Source organism: Ambystoma mexicanum, chromosome 7p, assembly GCF_040938575.1.
Source record: "Ambystoma mexicanum isolate Mex_15411 chromosome 7p, UKY_AmexF1_1, whole genome shotgun sequence".
NCBI classification, from domain to species: Eukaryota; Metazoa; Chordata; class Amphibia; order Caudata; family Ambystomatidae; genus Ambystoma; species Ambystoma mexicanum.
In genome coordinates, this window is record NC_090939.1 from 658,293,823 (window position 1) to 658,311,614 (window position 17,792).

Below are 17,792 nucleotides of genomic sequence, written 5' to 3' on the forward strand. Positions count from 1 at the left end.
GGTACAAACGCCTCAGTTTTGGCATGTCCTCAGCTGGCGAAATTTTCTAGGGCGAGATACATAACGTCATAAAACACATCCCTAACTGCCTGAACTACAGTGATGATATCCTAATTTTTGGGCAGGACCAAGAAGAACATGACAACACGCGCATATGCATGGCATTGGAAGAAGCCCATCTCACGCTGAAAAAAGAAAAATGTGACTTCAGAAAGCACACTATCTGATTTTTTTGTACATTTGTTCCCACCGCGCAGGGCATGACCTTAGATCCCAAGAAAGTCACTGCTCTCACTGAGACAAAACCACCCACAAACATCTCGGACCTATGATCCTTCCTAGGGCTTGCCAGATATTTCATCCGATATATTCAAGACTTTGCATCCGTAAACGAACCACTCAGAGCACTCACTAAGCAACAAGCAATCTTTTAGTGGACAGGAGAGTGCCAACAAGCATTTGAGAAAATAAAACAGAGGATAGCAGATGCAAAAACATGGCCTACTTCAACAAGGCACGAGAAACAGAACTGATCGTCGACAAAAGCCCCATAGGTTTGGGCATCATCCTAATACAGATTGACTCAAAAAACAACACTACGCGTCACATTGTTTCCTATTCCAGCAGGAGTTTATCGAAGACAGAATAAGCCTACTTGCAAACAGAAAAAGAGGGCCTCGCAGTGGTGTGGGCTTGTGAGCATTTTCATTTAGCTGTTGACGTCAATGATCATCAATTTTCTACAATCAAAAGGAGACATGTCTGTGTGTGTCATGGGGTTCTTTCATCAATACCACATCATCACTTTCAAATTGAGGGTTTAAAGCTGGTCGATGCATCTCGGCATACAATTTCATGTTGTTTTTATAAGGTGCATCTGTCTACCTGAGAACTTGCGTTTTGTTGAACATGCTGGAATCACATTAGATATGTTGTATGTGCATTTTCACACTTCTCCCAAGCATCTGTTCAGGAAGGAGGGCATCTCTGTGAGGGGTATTGTGATAGTCTCTCAACAAGTGACAAACAGCCTGTGCTATCACTTTTCTTGTGATATGACCATTTTGAAGGATTCTCTTCAACTTACTCATGAATCATTCTATGGATCCATTCGCAAAAGGCCACGATGGAGTCACTTGATGCTGTTGAAAGTCCAGATATTCCAAAAACATTTGGAAGTCTTGCTCACTAAATGGCAGTCCAGCATGACATAGACACCTATATGAAAGGATACAAAAAAAATCAAAGCTTCCTCTTCCCATATATCTGCAGGAGGCAGAGTCATGTGCATATCTAAGGTGATAGTCTGGCATATGTTACGCTTTATACGGTTGTCTCTCTCAGCACGTTCATTTTGGAGGACCACACTTTTTGTCGCAGTAGCCATTTGTGTGAACACCAAACCCTGGTGTCCTTCGAGAGCCAGTGCCACAATCTTCTGGTGCAAAGACATCTTATTTACAATACCCTTACTTTTAAAAAGTAGGGCTGTTTGGGCCACAGACGGTGTCAAAATGAAAACAAATCCTACCTTTGGCCTAGCCCCACATCGGCGACCCCTTGCTAGTCTCCAAATCTACCTCAGTGGGTGTGGACCACTATGCCCCCCTGCTCATATATCTCAGGGCGATTGTGCACTGTGTTACTCCTAAGTTACTATTCTATGGACACACAAACATACCCTATTACCATAACCCTAAGAATAGACACAAAACGAAATAACATGCATGACAAACCAAACACTAAGAAATGACACGAGAAATACGATAACAATGGACACAAATGAAAACACACAAGTCAGTCAATTATAACAATAGAATACATTGGGGGTCGTGGCTACATGGCCGCGTGAGTGGATGTGTTCTCAGAGAGCTCCTGCGGATCCGACATTGATCCTCCAAAATGGAAGTGCTTTACCCTAGCCACGCATGCCTGCAGCACACCTACTGAAGCATAAATATCAGGGGCACAAACTGAGTGTTGTGACAGCTCGATCCGCAGAGGGATGGGAGAGTTGCAGCTGACGGAAGAAGTGAGGTGCCCAGGTCTCAGAGGGGCACAAGATGGCAGACGGCAGACAAAGGGCCATAAACTGACCGCTGCGTCGTGGTAGAGGTGGCAGGCCGGGGCAACGGAGACCGAGCCCTTCGTGTCTGTGTGGGACAGAAAGAGTCCAGCATGTGAGCCGCTACTGGAGGGGGGTCCTGCTGGAGCAGGAGGCTGGGACTGTGGTCCGTAACATGCAGAAGTGCAGCATGGGATCACGATGGCACTGGCTGCGGGACGTTGCGCAAGGTTGGTGAGGATCGTTACCTGACTCGCTGCAGCAGCGGAGCATTGCGCAGCGGTGTAGCTGCCACCCTGTGTTCGGCGCTCTGCTATCAAACTTCGGGGCTCCCAGTGGAACGGAGGCCCCCGCGGCGCCTGGACTTGGAGGGGGTTGGACGTGGCAGGAGGCATCGGCCTCTGGAGGGATCCGGACTGCCGTATGAGGGGTGGCGGCGTCTGCCCTGCATCGGCACAACGGCAACGGATGTGTCGGGCCCAGTAAGTGCTGGAACCGGCCGTGATGGGGCCTGTGGCGCTTGGGACCAACATTGGAGGAGTGTATAAATGCCCGGCGTAAGGGATCTCATCTGGCATGGGGGGGCCCGAACAGAAAGTACCCATGCCCAGAATGTAGTATGTAGCTGGTCTCCTGTCTGGGGTCCAGTGAGCGCGTATGTACGCACGCCTGCAGCTGTGGGCTACACGAGGACACAGGCCCAAAGTACCGCAGCACCCGCAGCAACAGAGCGGCACCCAGCAGTAAGCATTTGCTGAGGGGAAGAGGCCTGAGAGCCAGGACCCATGGACACGAATGGGCTGCACTGGGGCCAGTGACACTGTGCACCAGACGCCAGGACGAAGCCGCGTGCTCAGCCTCCTGTGGGAGGTGATGTGAATGTTCACTACACAGTGCCGGGGCCCCTACACATTAAGTCACGAAAGGCGGGCATGTCAGCAAGCCACTAAAATAGGGCCCCAGTCTTCAGTGGACTAAATAGCCCAAATAACAGGGCGGAACAACACAGCCCATTCCAGGGCCTGCACTGGATGCTTGGGGGCATGCTCGATGTGGCCTGCTCATGAACTGTGCCCAGTGGAAAGCACTATGGATACCACCGCCAGGTGAGAAGCTACGGTGTCTTGTCGGGGCTCAGGGCTGACGCATGTGGGGCCAGCAAATACGCCTGAGGACCCGAACCTGATGGAGCTGTGACTCGAAGCTCATGTGGGCTGAATAAGCCTGCTTCATCACGTGGGAGGACACAGCCCATTCCAGGAGCAGAATAGGCAGACTGCAGATACCCCTGACAAGGTCTGGCTGGGCCCAGATACTAGGAACCATCTTACTTTACTTAGGCCGGTGAGCTATAAGTGGTCGGGCTCGCCCACACTTTATTGGTACAGCACGATGGCCAACAAACCCTTAAGAACAAAGGACAAGCAGCCCACACTGAATGACTACGCCAGAACATCGCTGGGGGCAGAAGGGGCCAGGAGCAAAGACAAAACTCCCGTTGGTGGCACAGACACCATGGGCACGAACCAGGAGATCCTCACCGCAATTACGGACCTGAAAGTGGCCTGGGAGACCAAACTGGGACTAGCCATGAACGAATTGAAGGCGGCACTGGAGCTCAAAGTCGGGGCGGTACAGGAAGAGGTGAACCTTCTTCGGCAGGATGTCAGGACACTGGCGGAGCGCACGGGGGACCTAGAAAAAGAGATGGCCCCGAATACAGCAGACTATGCAGCCCATAAACCGGAACTTCACGCCCTAGTGCAGCGCGTGGACAACCTTGAAAGCAGGGCGGAGGAGGCAGAGGGACGCGCCCGAAGAAATAATATTTGCATCGTGGGATTGCCGGAAGAACTGAGGGGTCTAACTCTACGGAGTATATTGAATCTATGCTGTTGTAGGAGATAACCGGAGGAGTGTTGACCCAGGGGTTTGCGGTGGAAAGATCCTGAATTATCGGGATCAAGAAAAAATTCTTGAATTCTTTTGGAAGGGCGGAACAATAGAAAGTGGGGCGGCAAAGATAACCGCATACTCCGACTACACCTTGCAGGTGCAGCGCAGATGAATGAAGTTTGGGACTGTGAAAAGAAGATTGCGGGAAACAGGCCACAAGTATATGTTGATCTACCTGGCCAGGTTGAAGGTGTACCACAAGAACAGAACTCTGTTTTTTGAAACCCCAGAGGACGCCATGGGGTGGCTGGACATGCAGAGCTGCCCACAAGAATCGGGAATCCAGACAGGAAAAGGAGAAGATAAGTAACATGTGGCTGCGGCACCCAGGGTGACATAGCCTGAGGCACTGGGACTTGAATATAGCATTAGACATGGTTTATGGGAAGGTGCTGCTAGGGCTATATATGCATGTATGATCCGATAGTACCGAGAAACCTTGATAATAGTGCGGGAGCCCTACAGAGCCAACCCTCGTACCCCCACAACGTTAAGTTTAGTTAGGTCATCGGTAGTCCGGTGACACCCTGCCGGGTTCCTGACCTAGGCACTCCGAGGCAGGACCAAACGCGGGGGGGACTGAGATCCAGGGATGGAGCTGGGCACTTGTTGGGGTTGGGCGGGGAGGGGGGAGGGAAGGGGTTGTGTGCAGTGGTTTGAAGTTGGGGAAAGGGGGTAGGGGGAATTTGTTGGGAGGGGAGCGAACCAAACTTTGTGTCATCAGGGGCGGAAATGGGAAACTGGGAGAGGAGGCGAGATATCAAATAAATGGCGTTGGGTAGCCTCAGAGTGGTGACCTGGAATGTGAGGGGCCTCAATAGTTACCTAAAGTGTAATAAAGTAATGATGTATCTAAGAAGGATGAGGATCGATATAGCATTATTACAAGAAACCCACCTCACTAGGGAGAAACTGGAGGTGGTCAAGAAGAAATGGAAGGGGAGCATCACGGGAGCTACATATTCAGCTTATGCAAGGGGAGTCATCATATGGGTGGCACCGCATGTACCGTTTCAGTTGATTCGGTCGACGGTGGACCCGGAACGTAGAATGGTTGTAGCGCAGGGTATGCTGGAAAACCGGGAAGTGAGCATTATAAATGTATACACCCCCAATCAAGATACAGCGCCTTACTTTAGGACTCTATATGGCAAAATTAGCCCCCTGTTGGGTGACGCGATCCTATGGGGAGGTGACTTCAACTGCACTCTGAATCCCAAAATGGACAGATCAGACGGTAAGATAGACAAACCCACCCCGGCTGCTAAGGCGTTACAGGCCCTGCTGACAGACTTTAAACTTGAAGATGTCTGGAGGCGGCTGCACCCAGCAGACAGGCAGTACTCACACTATGCGGCGCCACATGACTTGCACACGAGGCTGGATTATGCGTTTGCCGCTGCTGAGATAGTAGGAGACATGATGGGCGCGGAATATAAAGCCAGGATGCTTTCGGACCATTCCCCCTTGGTCCTGGAGTGGCGACACCAACCCCCTAGGGCGCAGATCCTGACGCGGAGGCTCAGAGCTGAGGCCCTGCAGGATTTGGGATTCCGGGAGGACCTGAGGGAGGCGATCACTGAGTACTTCGACATTAACACCGGCAGCGTGCAATCTGTGGGAACAGTATGGGAGCCATTCAAGTTGGTAGTGCGGGGTGTAGCCATATCGAAATCCAGAGGGCTCCAAGCACGGCAATAGCAGGAAACGGAAAGGGAGTTGGAGGACATGATGCATTAGGGCGGTGCCTCTCGGGAGGATGGGGTAAGGATGAGGTTGCTGCAGCAAGCCAGCAGTGAGCTCTGGGATAGATTATGTAAAATGAACTATAAGAAATATTTGGAAAGGCAGCATGCGGGTGGTGACAAGCCGGGCAGATTGCTGGCCTGGTTATATAAAAATGAGACACCACAACCTGTGATTAGAGAAGTTAGGGGTGAGGAGGGCCAGATCTGGCATACCCAAGAGGGAGTAAATGAAGAGTTCCTCAGATACTATAAATGTCTGCATGAGGACGTGGGGGAAAATATGGATCAAGGGATCCAAGAAACACTAGAAGACATAGGCCTGCCCTCTTTAGACGACTTGGAACGGGCAGACCTGGATGCCCCAATCACCTCAGATGAACTAGAGACAGTGATCCAGCACCTGCCCACATGCAAAGCTCCGGGGACGGACGGACTCCCCAGTGAATTCTATAAAACGTATAAACAAGAATTGCTCCCGCCGCTGCTGGCCATGCTTAATGAGGCTTATGAACCTGGGGGGCTGCCAGAGTCCCTACGGGAGGCGGTGATCATCCCGCTCTTGAAACCAGGCAAGCCAAGCACAGACTGTGGGTCATATAGGCCCCTATCGATGCTCAATCAGAAAAAGTAAAATCCTTACAGCTGTGCTGGCTAATAGCCTTAAGCGAGTCATCGGAAAACTGATATACCCTGACCAAACGGGTTACGTCCCTGGCAGAAACATAACTGACAATCATAGGAGACTTCACCAGATTATTGACCAAGAGAGAGACTACGGCGAGCTGGCTATTGTCTCGCTGGATGCGGTCAAGGCCTTCGATTCAGTGAGGTGGCCATGGTTGATGGCGACCTTGAAAGAATATGGGATGGGGCCGGGGTATCTGAGATGGGTCAAGATGCTATACAGCTCCCTAATTGCAAGGGTTAAAACGGGCTCTATAATTTTAGATAAATGGCAACTTAGCAGGGGAACTAGACAGGGATGCCTATGTTATATATCCTAGCGTTAGAGCCACTGGCAGTCTGCCTTAGGCAACAATATGGGGAGATAGGGATCCGCACAGCAGGAGGTACGCATCTTATATCACTGTAGGCCGATGACATGCTTTTGTATCTGCGCTTCCCGGAGGAGAACCTACAATATGTCCTGGAGGTGATGGAACGTTACGCTACCCTCTCGGGCATAGCAGTGAACCCCAGGAAGTCCAATGTGTTCCCCCTGGGGAGGTATAAAAGCACCCCACTGAGAAACCTGCCCGTTTTGCCAATACCTTGGCGAACCGAGACGTTTCGATACCTAGGTATCGATATATACCACACGACAGTGGCAGAACACAAACACAATACGGAGAAGGCAGTTGAAGGTATTAAAAATAGCATGGGATTTTGGTCCAGATTACCCCTGGTCATGATGGGAAGAGCGGCCTTGCTTTAGATGGTAGTCCTGCCCAGATTGCTACACTTTTTTGTAAACATCCCGTATGTGATCCCCAAATGCTTTTTTGCCAAACTCCATAGCCTGTGCAGGGGTTTCATATGGCACGATTCCAGGAACAGGGTAGCCCTCTGGAAATTACAAAACTCGTGTGATGGGGGGGTATAAACCTGCCGAACTTTGAGTTATATTACTTGGCAGGACAGTTGCAATATGTGGTTAGGTGGTTGTCTGAAGAGGAAACGGCTGAAGCCAGGCTGTTGCGCAGGGATCCTGCTCCCTACTTCCTCAGAGAGACAGTGTGGTTGCCCAAATCAAAGGTACTAGAAATGGTGAGATTGTTGGTGCTTGGCTGGGAGGTGTGGCGTAGAGCATGGCAAACTGTGGGTGACCCAGTCCCGTTCTCCCTGCAGGTGCCATTAGTGGCGTTATGTGGGGGAGACTCCCAACTGATAAAAGGGGTCTGCAGATACTGGGAACCGGTGGGCCTGGCCACCCTTGGAGATATATGGCAAGAGGGGGATGCATTGGACTTTCAGAGATTAATGGGGGACACCGGGGTGCATAAAGGCCAACACATTACTTATTCTAGAATCATTAAACGGGCGAGAGAAAGGTGGCCTGAGGCAGTGCTTGCGGAACAACCTGATGCTACCATAGAGACGAAGTATGATGTCTCGGAGGGTGGGCATGAAATATCTCGTATATATGAGTTACTGGGAACTAGGGCGGGGAAGGAGCTGCTCCAACTGAGGCAAGACTGGGAGGAGGAGGTGGGTGAACCCATGACGGATGGACAATGGGATAGAGCCCAAAGGTATCATAAGAAGGTGTCCCGAAAAGCGAAACTTCAGCAGATCCAATTATGTCACTCATAGAGCATATTTGACCCCTGGCAAAATAGGCAGGTTTGGTGGCCCGGCGATACAGAAATGCCCTAGGTGCGGGGAGGAGGAGGCTGGCTTGCTGTACATGTTCTGGGCTTGTCCGGAGGCGAGTAGGTTTTGGACAGAACTGAAAACACGATTAGCAGACAGAGGGGTTACGCTGGATGTGGAGTCGGCTTGGGCATGCATGCTTGGGGGTTTTACCAGACCACGTAACCTGAGGCACATTAGTAAGATGAAGGACCTGGCTTACATCTTGGCCAAACGGAGAATTGCAATGTGCTGGAAAGCGGCCCATCGGCCTAGAATTCAGATGTGGTGGGCAGACCTTTTGAAATGGGCAGAGGCAGAAACAGCTGCCTGGTATGAAGCAGTCACCGGGGGGGGGAGAAGAGGCGGGTCCCCTAATAGCATGGAGGCAATTGGTGGCCTCAATGGTGGGTCCGTCCCAGGCCGACCACAGTGATGATGACACGTAAGAGATGATAGCAGTAGATACGCCCGAAGATGTAAAGCTGGATGACATGGATACAGTGGCTCAAGTTAGAGGGGGGGGGGGGACCGAAGAGTGCATCCTGCGATGTAATGTTTGAAGCTTAATCATGACCGTTCTAATTGTTTGTAATGTTTGAAGTACTGTTTATAAAATAATTAAAATTATTTTTAATAAAAAACACAAAAAAAAATAGAATACATTTTTTCATACACGACAAGGCATGATGCAAACACTACTATAATGCAAAACCCGAATTTGCACTATTTTCCTCTGGGTGCAAATCTACAATGCAATGCAATAAATGTAAGCCTCACAGGCTTCTAATGCAAGCAATCTAATATCAATTTATCCTGCTGGATCTATAATGCTAATGCAGCCTAATAACAACAAATGCAGCGTAATAACAATTTGCAAGCGTCAGCATTCAGCATTCCTCTCCAATCCACACCACACATCATTCTCTCTCTCTAAGACAATCCCTGTCTGATTTCCCCTTCTATCAAACCAAAAGCTCTGTGTGAGTGTCTGTTGGAATTCCCCATTGGCGCGTGTCTTATTCTCAATCAATCAGCAATACTCCCCTCTGCATGTTCAAGCTTCCCATTCTCGAATGTGTCCCATCTCTCTCCTCTCCAGCTCCCTTGCCAATCTGGTCACTCGAACTGCCTCAAGCCTCTGCAAAGCTCATCTGATCTCCTGCCAACTCTCTGCCAGATAGATCTCATCAGCTCTCATCAGAATGCTTCCACAAGCTTCCAAACTCCCAAAGCCATCCAAATCTGCTGCACCCAAAACGCTTCTCAAAGTACATCTATACCACACCAAACACCTCCAATGCCTTCCCAAACACCTCTCCCAATAATGTCAATTTCAGGCTTCCAGATATACTGTCAAATGACATACTCTTTCTCCATGGTTACATTAAGCAGTCACTCATTTCTGTCAAACAAGCATTTCTCTAGCCAAGTGCCTGAAAATCTGTGTACGCATCTCTTGTACTCAGTTACTGTGTGTTCTGTCATCGTGACATTGTATATCATATCTTGTCTGTGTTACTGACCTTCCTGTCATCCTCCCATTTCTCTTGTTCACTGAAATCCCTCTATCCGTGTCTCTCTGTGCAAAGCTCCTCACTCCCTGCATGCCCCCACCCTCTCGTCTGTCTGCAAACAAGCCAGGGCCTGATAAAAAAGCCAGCTCTTCCATTCTCTACTAAGGCAAAAATCACCTAATATCTGTCTGCCAAGAAAATGTTTACACATTCCTCGTACCAGTGTAACTCAAAACATTCTTCGCTGTGGCGCTGCTCTTCTGTGTGTCTTCAGAATGGCTTAGGAGCCAGCTACATGCTCTCTAGCATTTACTCAACCGCTCGTAACCCAAGCTCTATACCATGGCTCAATGCATACTCCTAAGTGCACACTCATGCGTGTCATCAACGTGTGTCCATCAAAGCATAGCCCAAAACAGAAGTGGTGTTCCAGCTGCAAACGGAACCCAAGTGTGTCCTCGCAAACTGACAATTTTGAGTGACAGATTTCAGAGCCTCACTGCTGCAAGCTCTCTCACAACAGGTGTCAGATGTTTCTTCAGAGCAAACATGCTCACTGCTGCAAGCTTCCATTGGTGCCTCAACTCTCCCCATCTCCAAAGCTATCCCTATCTATCCTCTTGATACCGATGTATCATTCGCGATGGCACTCATTCAGAGTGTTGTAGCAAAACAATGCAGATGGAAACTCTCCAGTGGCAATACAATGGCCCTTCACATAGTGCTCTGAATCTGAATTTTGGCCTATCAGGCTCTCTCCTTCCATGTCATGCCAGGTCATACCATGCCAGTCCCTGATCTTCACATGAGGGACCAGTCAACGTTGGATGCAAGTGCAGATTTCAAAGCACTATGGTGTCAGATCAATGCTCTCTCGTTCACTCCCACAAGAGACAAAGAACTTCACTGCTCTTCAAACGTGGTTTAGCACCGGGAATTCAAATGCTTTCAAGCGTGTCTTCCTGCTCATTTGCATTTCTCTCTTTTTCCCTTGTCCCAAGTTTGTGACTTCTTCTGGTTCACAATGTAAGGCCTTCCAAATGTATTGTCTTCTCGCTGCAGATTACAAAACAGCCCACAAACGGTTTCTCTCCTTTGCTGAACATCTTTCACTTTTTGCACAGAATGCTGCAAGGTGTCAACTTTCAAAACAGTCAGTCAAGATTTTCACTTCCCATGGCACTTCAGTTTTCATGCCAGGAAATCAGGCAGCAAGCAGTCTTCTGAGTACCTTCTCAGAGCACAGCCATTGACAAAGCTACACCCTAAGGCCTCAAATCGGACACATTCCCCAGAAGTGTTGCTGCAAAGCGTAGGAGTCAAATGTGTCACATCGCAAGGTGACATAAGCCAGTGTCTTTCAGTGCTGCCTCAAAACAGCCATGATCCAAATGTCAAAAGGTGTCAGCCATCATGGATCTCGAACAGTCATCAAGGTCTGGTCAGTCTGGTCTGGTATATCTTGCAGTCGTCATGCGCTGCCAGTTCAATCATGGTCTGGTCAATTTGTGCAATGCGATCTGTTCAGTCATCAAGGTCTGGGCATCTCTGCAAGTCTCGGTCTGTTCAAGGTGTCTCTCCAGATATCATGCAAGGAAAACAAAAGTGCAAGTATCAGGTTAAATCAGATTCAGATGTATTCAGCCAAAAACAAAACAGCATTTCTCACTGTGCTTCAGTGCACATAGCTAGTTCTAAACTCCTCATGTCTCTCAAAAGACATCAATGCTAGTTTCTCAGTGTCTGCCCAATATCAGTGTACATGCATCAGTTCCAGTGCATCAGTGCGTCCCTATCTCTGTCTACCCATGCCTGTCTCTCCATGCTGCATGACGCATTACTCCATCCATCTCTGTCTTTCTCAAAGCAAAACAGGACAGCCCATTTCACATAGTTCAGAAAATGCAAATTCGAAAATTTGATCAGCTTGATTTTTATTTCAGAGCATCCTAGTCAAAATCTGTGGATGAGTGGGTGGCCAGTCATCCACAGGTATTGAGCAGTATTTGGTGAAAACATTCATAGTGGTCAGAGAAGAATTAACTTTAGTCTAAATTAGCATACTTCTTGAAAGCAACAGAATGATTGCTTTGCATGCTGCCATTTAATTGACTGGAGTCATTGGATAACCAGTGCTAGTGTAGGATATTGATGTGTCCTGTCCCTTATTTCTGTCAATTGCAGTGATCCTAGTTGTGAATTGTGTACTCAGAAACCCCCTTCAAAGTATTTCAAGATAAACTCCCTTCTTACTCCCAAAAGTATACTGGAAAGGAATCTAAAAGTATTGCCTTAAATAGACTGTATTCCTCTCCAACTACAAATTCTAATGATTTCTCTTTAAATAACTTTAAGGGGATAAAATCTGCCCTTAATAAGCATGGTAGAGGTGCGATCTCGCCTACCTTGGATCTGTTTAGACCACAGGCTACATCTGCTGCTCTTTATAGAGCGGAAATATGGGGGTTTGCAGACCTAAACTCCCTGAGTGATGTGGAGAACAAATTCCATAAGAGTATTTATGGTTACTCAGGGGCATGCCTAATGCTCTTTTACATCTTGAGCTAGTTGTAAGCCCATTCAATCTGTTGGGAGCTTCACAGCCTCTAAGGCAGTGGTCTTCAAACATTTTAGGCCTGGCTCCCCCCGAGCAAAATGTGGACAGGCCGCGCCCCCCAAAAAATGACAAATGGACAGTAAGTCCAAATGGCTATGAACTATCACGTGCCGTCACCGCACCCTACTCCCAGTATAGCCCCTGGGCTCTGCCACGTGCTCCCATCAGTCTCTAGGCTCCTTCATCCTATTCCTACCCAGTCCCTGGGCTCTCCCCACCCCACCACAGACCCTGGGCTCTCCCCACCCTGGTCCCACCACTATCCCATGGCTCCCGCCCCTCCTGCTCCCACCACAGTCCCTGGGCTCCCCCGTCCTCCTCCCAGCACAGTCCCAGAGCCAGTGGCAGCCAGTGAATTCTTTAAGTGGAAGGGCATAAATATTTCCTGTAGATATGCGAAAGCGACTGAGCATAGTGAGGGAGCCCAAAACCATCAAGGAGGGTTCAGGGGGTTCCCGCGGGAATTTATTTTAAATAATGGGTTAAAATTGAGCATTTTAAAGCATACTTAAAAAAACAAATTGGGTAAAAAGCCAAGCAGTTTTCAATTGGCGCTGGGGGGGAAAGGGGGTGGCATGAAATGTTTTACTCGACATCTATGATAGATGGCCAGCAAAAAGATACCACCCCTGTCCCCTGGGCCCCACAGTGCCTGGCACAATTAACATGATTATGTGTGTATGCAAAGTGCTGGGAGGCCCAGGAGGAAAGCATGATATTTTTAATTGGACATCTATGATAGATGTCCAGTAGAATAATTACCATCCCTGTCCCCTGGGCTCCATAGCGCCTCAGGAGCGCTGATTTCGGCAGGTGGGTAGGGGGATTGTGGAACAAAGTTATTTTAAAAATGCCTTTGTTGTACAACGCTCCTACCACCCCCATCCCCACTCGCCAAAATCAGTTCAACTGACCAAAACAAATACACACATTCACACAGCAATCCCTCTATCATTCACACGAGCACCCATCACCATACACTCACTCATAACACAAGCATACACGCATCCATACACATATTTAAATAAAAAATAAATTAACATAAACTTACTTTCTGCCCAGTCCTGAAGTTTTCTCCCCAGCGCTCCAGCTCCGGAATCATGAACTGGATTTGGGAAGCAAGAGCTTCCTGGTTCCTGCACATGCGTACAGGGGCCTGCGCATGGGTGTTGAAATGTCCTACTCAAGGCTGCTCTATCCGTATGTGTGAGGAGACACAGGAGCTCCTCCTCGCAAATACAGACATGCAGTTCCCCGGCCAGCATTTCAGATGAGCTATGCAATGCTGGCGAAGCAAAACACCCCCAGCCTTGCATGGCTCAGTGAGCATGTGCAGTTCAGCTAGATCGGGAACACTCCCTCAGCTGGAAAAAGCAGCTGAGGGAGTGCTCAGTATTTCACTCGGCTGGCTCCTCGCCTCCTCCATAATGGGTGAAGGGGGCACTGGTTAGACGCCCCCTCGCCCATTATGGATGAGCCGCCAGGCAGGCTGGCCTATAGCACTATGCAGCTATTAGTTTTGGCCATTGTTGCTGAATAAATATTCTTTAAATATCACAATTTGCTTACATGTTAACAAAAAACACCCCCTTGTGTAGTATTCAAACAGTCTGTCACTAAAGGAATGAATTGCCATTTGAAACTGTGGGGCACTTGGTGCCCAAGACAGTATTATGTTACAGTCCGCCCCTGTGAGCCGCCCCTGCCCATTTCCTCAATTTTTTAAATATATTTTCGAAAATTTCAGGCTGGGGTCTTGCGCGCCCCACTGCTTGAAGACCTCTGCTCTATGATATTGGCTTCGATTATGGCAGACCCTGGATTTGGGTGCCTTTAGGGAGGACCTGGCTTACCTATTAAAACTTGAGGGGGCCTCGAATTTGCCTTGGCCCATGTTAGAAAAGGGTTTTACGAACCGAAGGACCAGGATGCTTGGCTAAACCCCTCGTTGATCAACAAAGTAAATTCTAATAGCATCAAGAGGAAACTACAAGAAGAGTACTACAAAGAGAACATGGTGACTGCTTGTACAACGCTAAAGTTGGCTCTGAAATATTAATATTTGGACTTAATTGATCCTCCGATTGCTCAAACCTTGTTTATGAACTTTAGGGTTGGCACATTGATGGTGGCAAGGTTCACTATGTCATGGGCTCAGGGGAATGTGGGTAAATGTCCATTATGTAATAACTTTGAGAAATCTGTGACCCATTTTGTGTTCTTTTGCCCCGCAACCCGAGACCTTAGAACTTTATATCTGAAGCCCCTATTGCGATCTTCAGGTGTTCAAACTGGCAGAGAGGAGTTGGAGCTGTGTAAAAGAACTCAAGATCTGGGAAGAGTATATAGAGTAGTAAAGTACATTTCTTGTGCCTGCTCCATAGATTAATGAAAAAACCATTATGCTAAACTGTCTTAGCTTATTTTACTACACCTGCTCCACTTGTCTTAATGAAATACAATGTGTCCTTTGGTGATCAAATTTGTTCTTAATTTTTTAAAATGATATTTATGTATCCTGTGCATTGTTTTAAAATGTATTATGATCTCCTTTTATGGCTTTGTGCTGAATAAAGGTTATTATTGAAAAAAAGCAGAAGTTATTTAAAATAACTATCTTTGTTGTTGGGGGCTATGAGTCCCACAATCCCACAAGTACTGGGATGAGGAAGAGGGCAGAAGAGGCATGTAGTTGCAGTAGTCAGGCAATTAAGCCCAACAGCCCACACCTGAAGGAACCAGTGGGGCATAAAAGGCCCCCTCAGGTGCAGGCAATCAGAAGGCGCTGGAACTGTGACTGGAGTGTGTGTTGTAGCAGTAGAAGCAGAAAGAAGAAGGCAAAAAGCTGACAAACCAAGCAGGATTGGGAGAACCAGAGGGACACTGGAACGTGGATGCAGCAGATTTCATCTGCTTGTTCTGAGAGGGTTGTAAGGACGACAAGCTATCAAGAATAGACAGAAACAAGTGATCACAGTTCAAGGGTGTTTATTAGACTGCATAGATAGGATGGAAAATGTCTAATCTAAACCTAAATCTAAGATGGGAGCAAGCTACGACCATCAAATGAAAAATAAGGCAGTCCTAGTGGCGTCTTGTCAAATAAAAAGGGCCAATACTAAGAAAAACCTATTGCCAATCCTTGCAACTAATACAAAAGGCTATGGGATAAGATTTACAATAAAGAAAGAAGTGTTCACAAATGATAAGTCAGGATGTGGTAGCCAGGGGTCTCCCTTCCCACGTTTTTGAGCACGGGACAAGGCGGGACTCCTGAGCAAAGCACACGCTCGTGCTTTCCAAGCATGAGACAACAGTTCCAGCTTCAGTTATAAGGACATTTGGTGGTTAAGTGTCTTTTCTACAAAAGTCTATTGCCTCGGAGGACTTGATGTGCTCCAAAAATAACAAACAAAAGTTCCTTTCAAAGGTATGTTGGGTCATGGCTTTTCACTCTTGGTTCCCCTCTTCTGGGCTTGGATCCACAAACAATTCCTTTCTATATCAGGACCTCCAGTGGTTGACTTTCTTGTTTCCGAGGGCCTGATAGGTTCAAATATAACAAACAAAAGTTCCTTTCGGATTACACTACGTGAGGATTCTTCCCCCGTGGGTTCCCCTCTTCCCGGCGCAGACCCCTCTCGAATATCAGCCTCCCTTCTGTCGGGTTCACTCCAGCTTATATTCACAATGATTTCTCGATTGCATTCATATGTCATTGGGGTGATGGCTTCTCACCCCTGGATCCCCCTCTTCCGGGCTCGGACCCCTTCAAACATTTGCCTCCCTCTGTCGGTTTCCCTACAACCTTTAGTAAAGATATTCTCACCTTGGCATTCACAAATCTTAATGTCCTTTTACACAGTTCACTGTGGACATCCCTCCATCGGGTTCACTTTTGTCAACACACTGTTCGTTGGGACTTTAGACTTCGCTCCTCTTTATTGCCATCCCTCTGTTGGGTTCACTCTTGCCATTTCACAATTCCTTTTGCTTTCACTTGATATTGGATTCACTTCCCTTGCATTTCTCAATGGTTTTTCCGTCAAAGACTTTCCACTGTATGGGGATTTTGCTAGACCCCTGTATGACGACTTTGAATTTTCCTGGTGGCTCTCCTACGGCCTTCTGGGATCAGTAGTTTCCTTCAAACATGGGATCGACAAGAGTCTCTCGAGTGAGCACCCACTTGGTGCCAGACCTCTATGCAGCTGGTCTTCCCTAAACAATTTACAGTTCTTTGAACTTTCCTCAATGTGGCACTTTGAGACTTTCATTCAACACAGTTCGGTTTGTTTATCGGTTCTCCCCCCGACTCACCGGCTGTGATGAACCGCTTGGCTTTCTTCTTATCCGGAGTCAATGCCGGTACCACGGTAGCAATTGTCACCCTCTGTCCTGCTTATCAGCATAGGCATGCTCTGTGTACCATTGACATCTGCAGCAAAACACTTGGGCTATTGTTCGCAGTCTTAAGATTCCTTCCACAGAGGTCTCGTGGGTCTGGGTCGGAAAGGGCAAGGTGGCTTCTCTCCTTGTCAGCCTTTCGGTTGTCACCGCCTTTCTCCTCCTCTTGAACTGCCGGGTTTGGATAGCTCTCGTCGTGTGGTCTGCCTTGCTCGTCTTGTGCTCTCGTGCTCCCCCTTTTATCCCTGTGGGGAAAGGAAAGGGCCGTCAGGTGTGTGCGGTTCTGGTTAATTGCCTGGCTTTTGGGTTGGGACATGTCAGGTAAACGGCTTTAGTGTTAGTCAATTTTTTGTGTCGGGAGAAAGTTTTCATGTCGGTAGGATGGGGAAGAGGTGTTATATGGAATTATAGCCTTCGTCCTAGGGGGGTGAGTGATTTTGGAAGGGTAAGTTGGGTAGGGTTTGTGAAATGAATGGGGGGATGGTGTTTTATCAAAGCAGATTGTGACTTTGGAAAATAATAATTAGAGGAACGTGGAAAAGAATAATCAGGAGTATATGGCTATGTAACAGATAGACAGGGATCCTGGGAGATGTAGCTTCCCAAAGCACTAGTTTAGGTTCTTAAAGGGTTTACCATAGGGGGATGTTTGTTGGCTTTGGATAAGGGAGATTTATTGGGAGGAAGAGGGGTAGATCTGGAGCAGCCTACAAAAGCTTCATGGACTTCACCCTCCTCACCTTCTTCCATGGTATATTACTGCGTCTCCCCTGGGTTATTTCCCCAAGCACAACCCCGGGCTCCCCTACCCAGGGGATCTTTCCCCGCTCGTCTGCCTGTAGGGTTGGGATAAGAGAGGGCCAGTTCTTTTCTGACCACCTGAATAAGGGATTCCCAGGATCTACTCAGGTTTCTCACAGGGTCCTGTTCCTCCAAACTCTGAAGTGCAGAGGCTGTGCAGTGGAAGACATGCAGGGAGGCTGTCTTTCCCATCTGAACCTGATTGGTGTGGTTGCTGTGCAGAGAACTGATTGTAGACCAAGGCAAGGAGCTGTTGTCAAGCCGTTCATCTCAGGAACGAGAGGGGCTCCTCTAATGAGTGGCTGGACAGGAGACACCTTCTGAAAGGA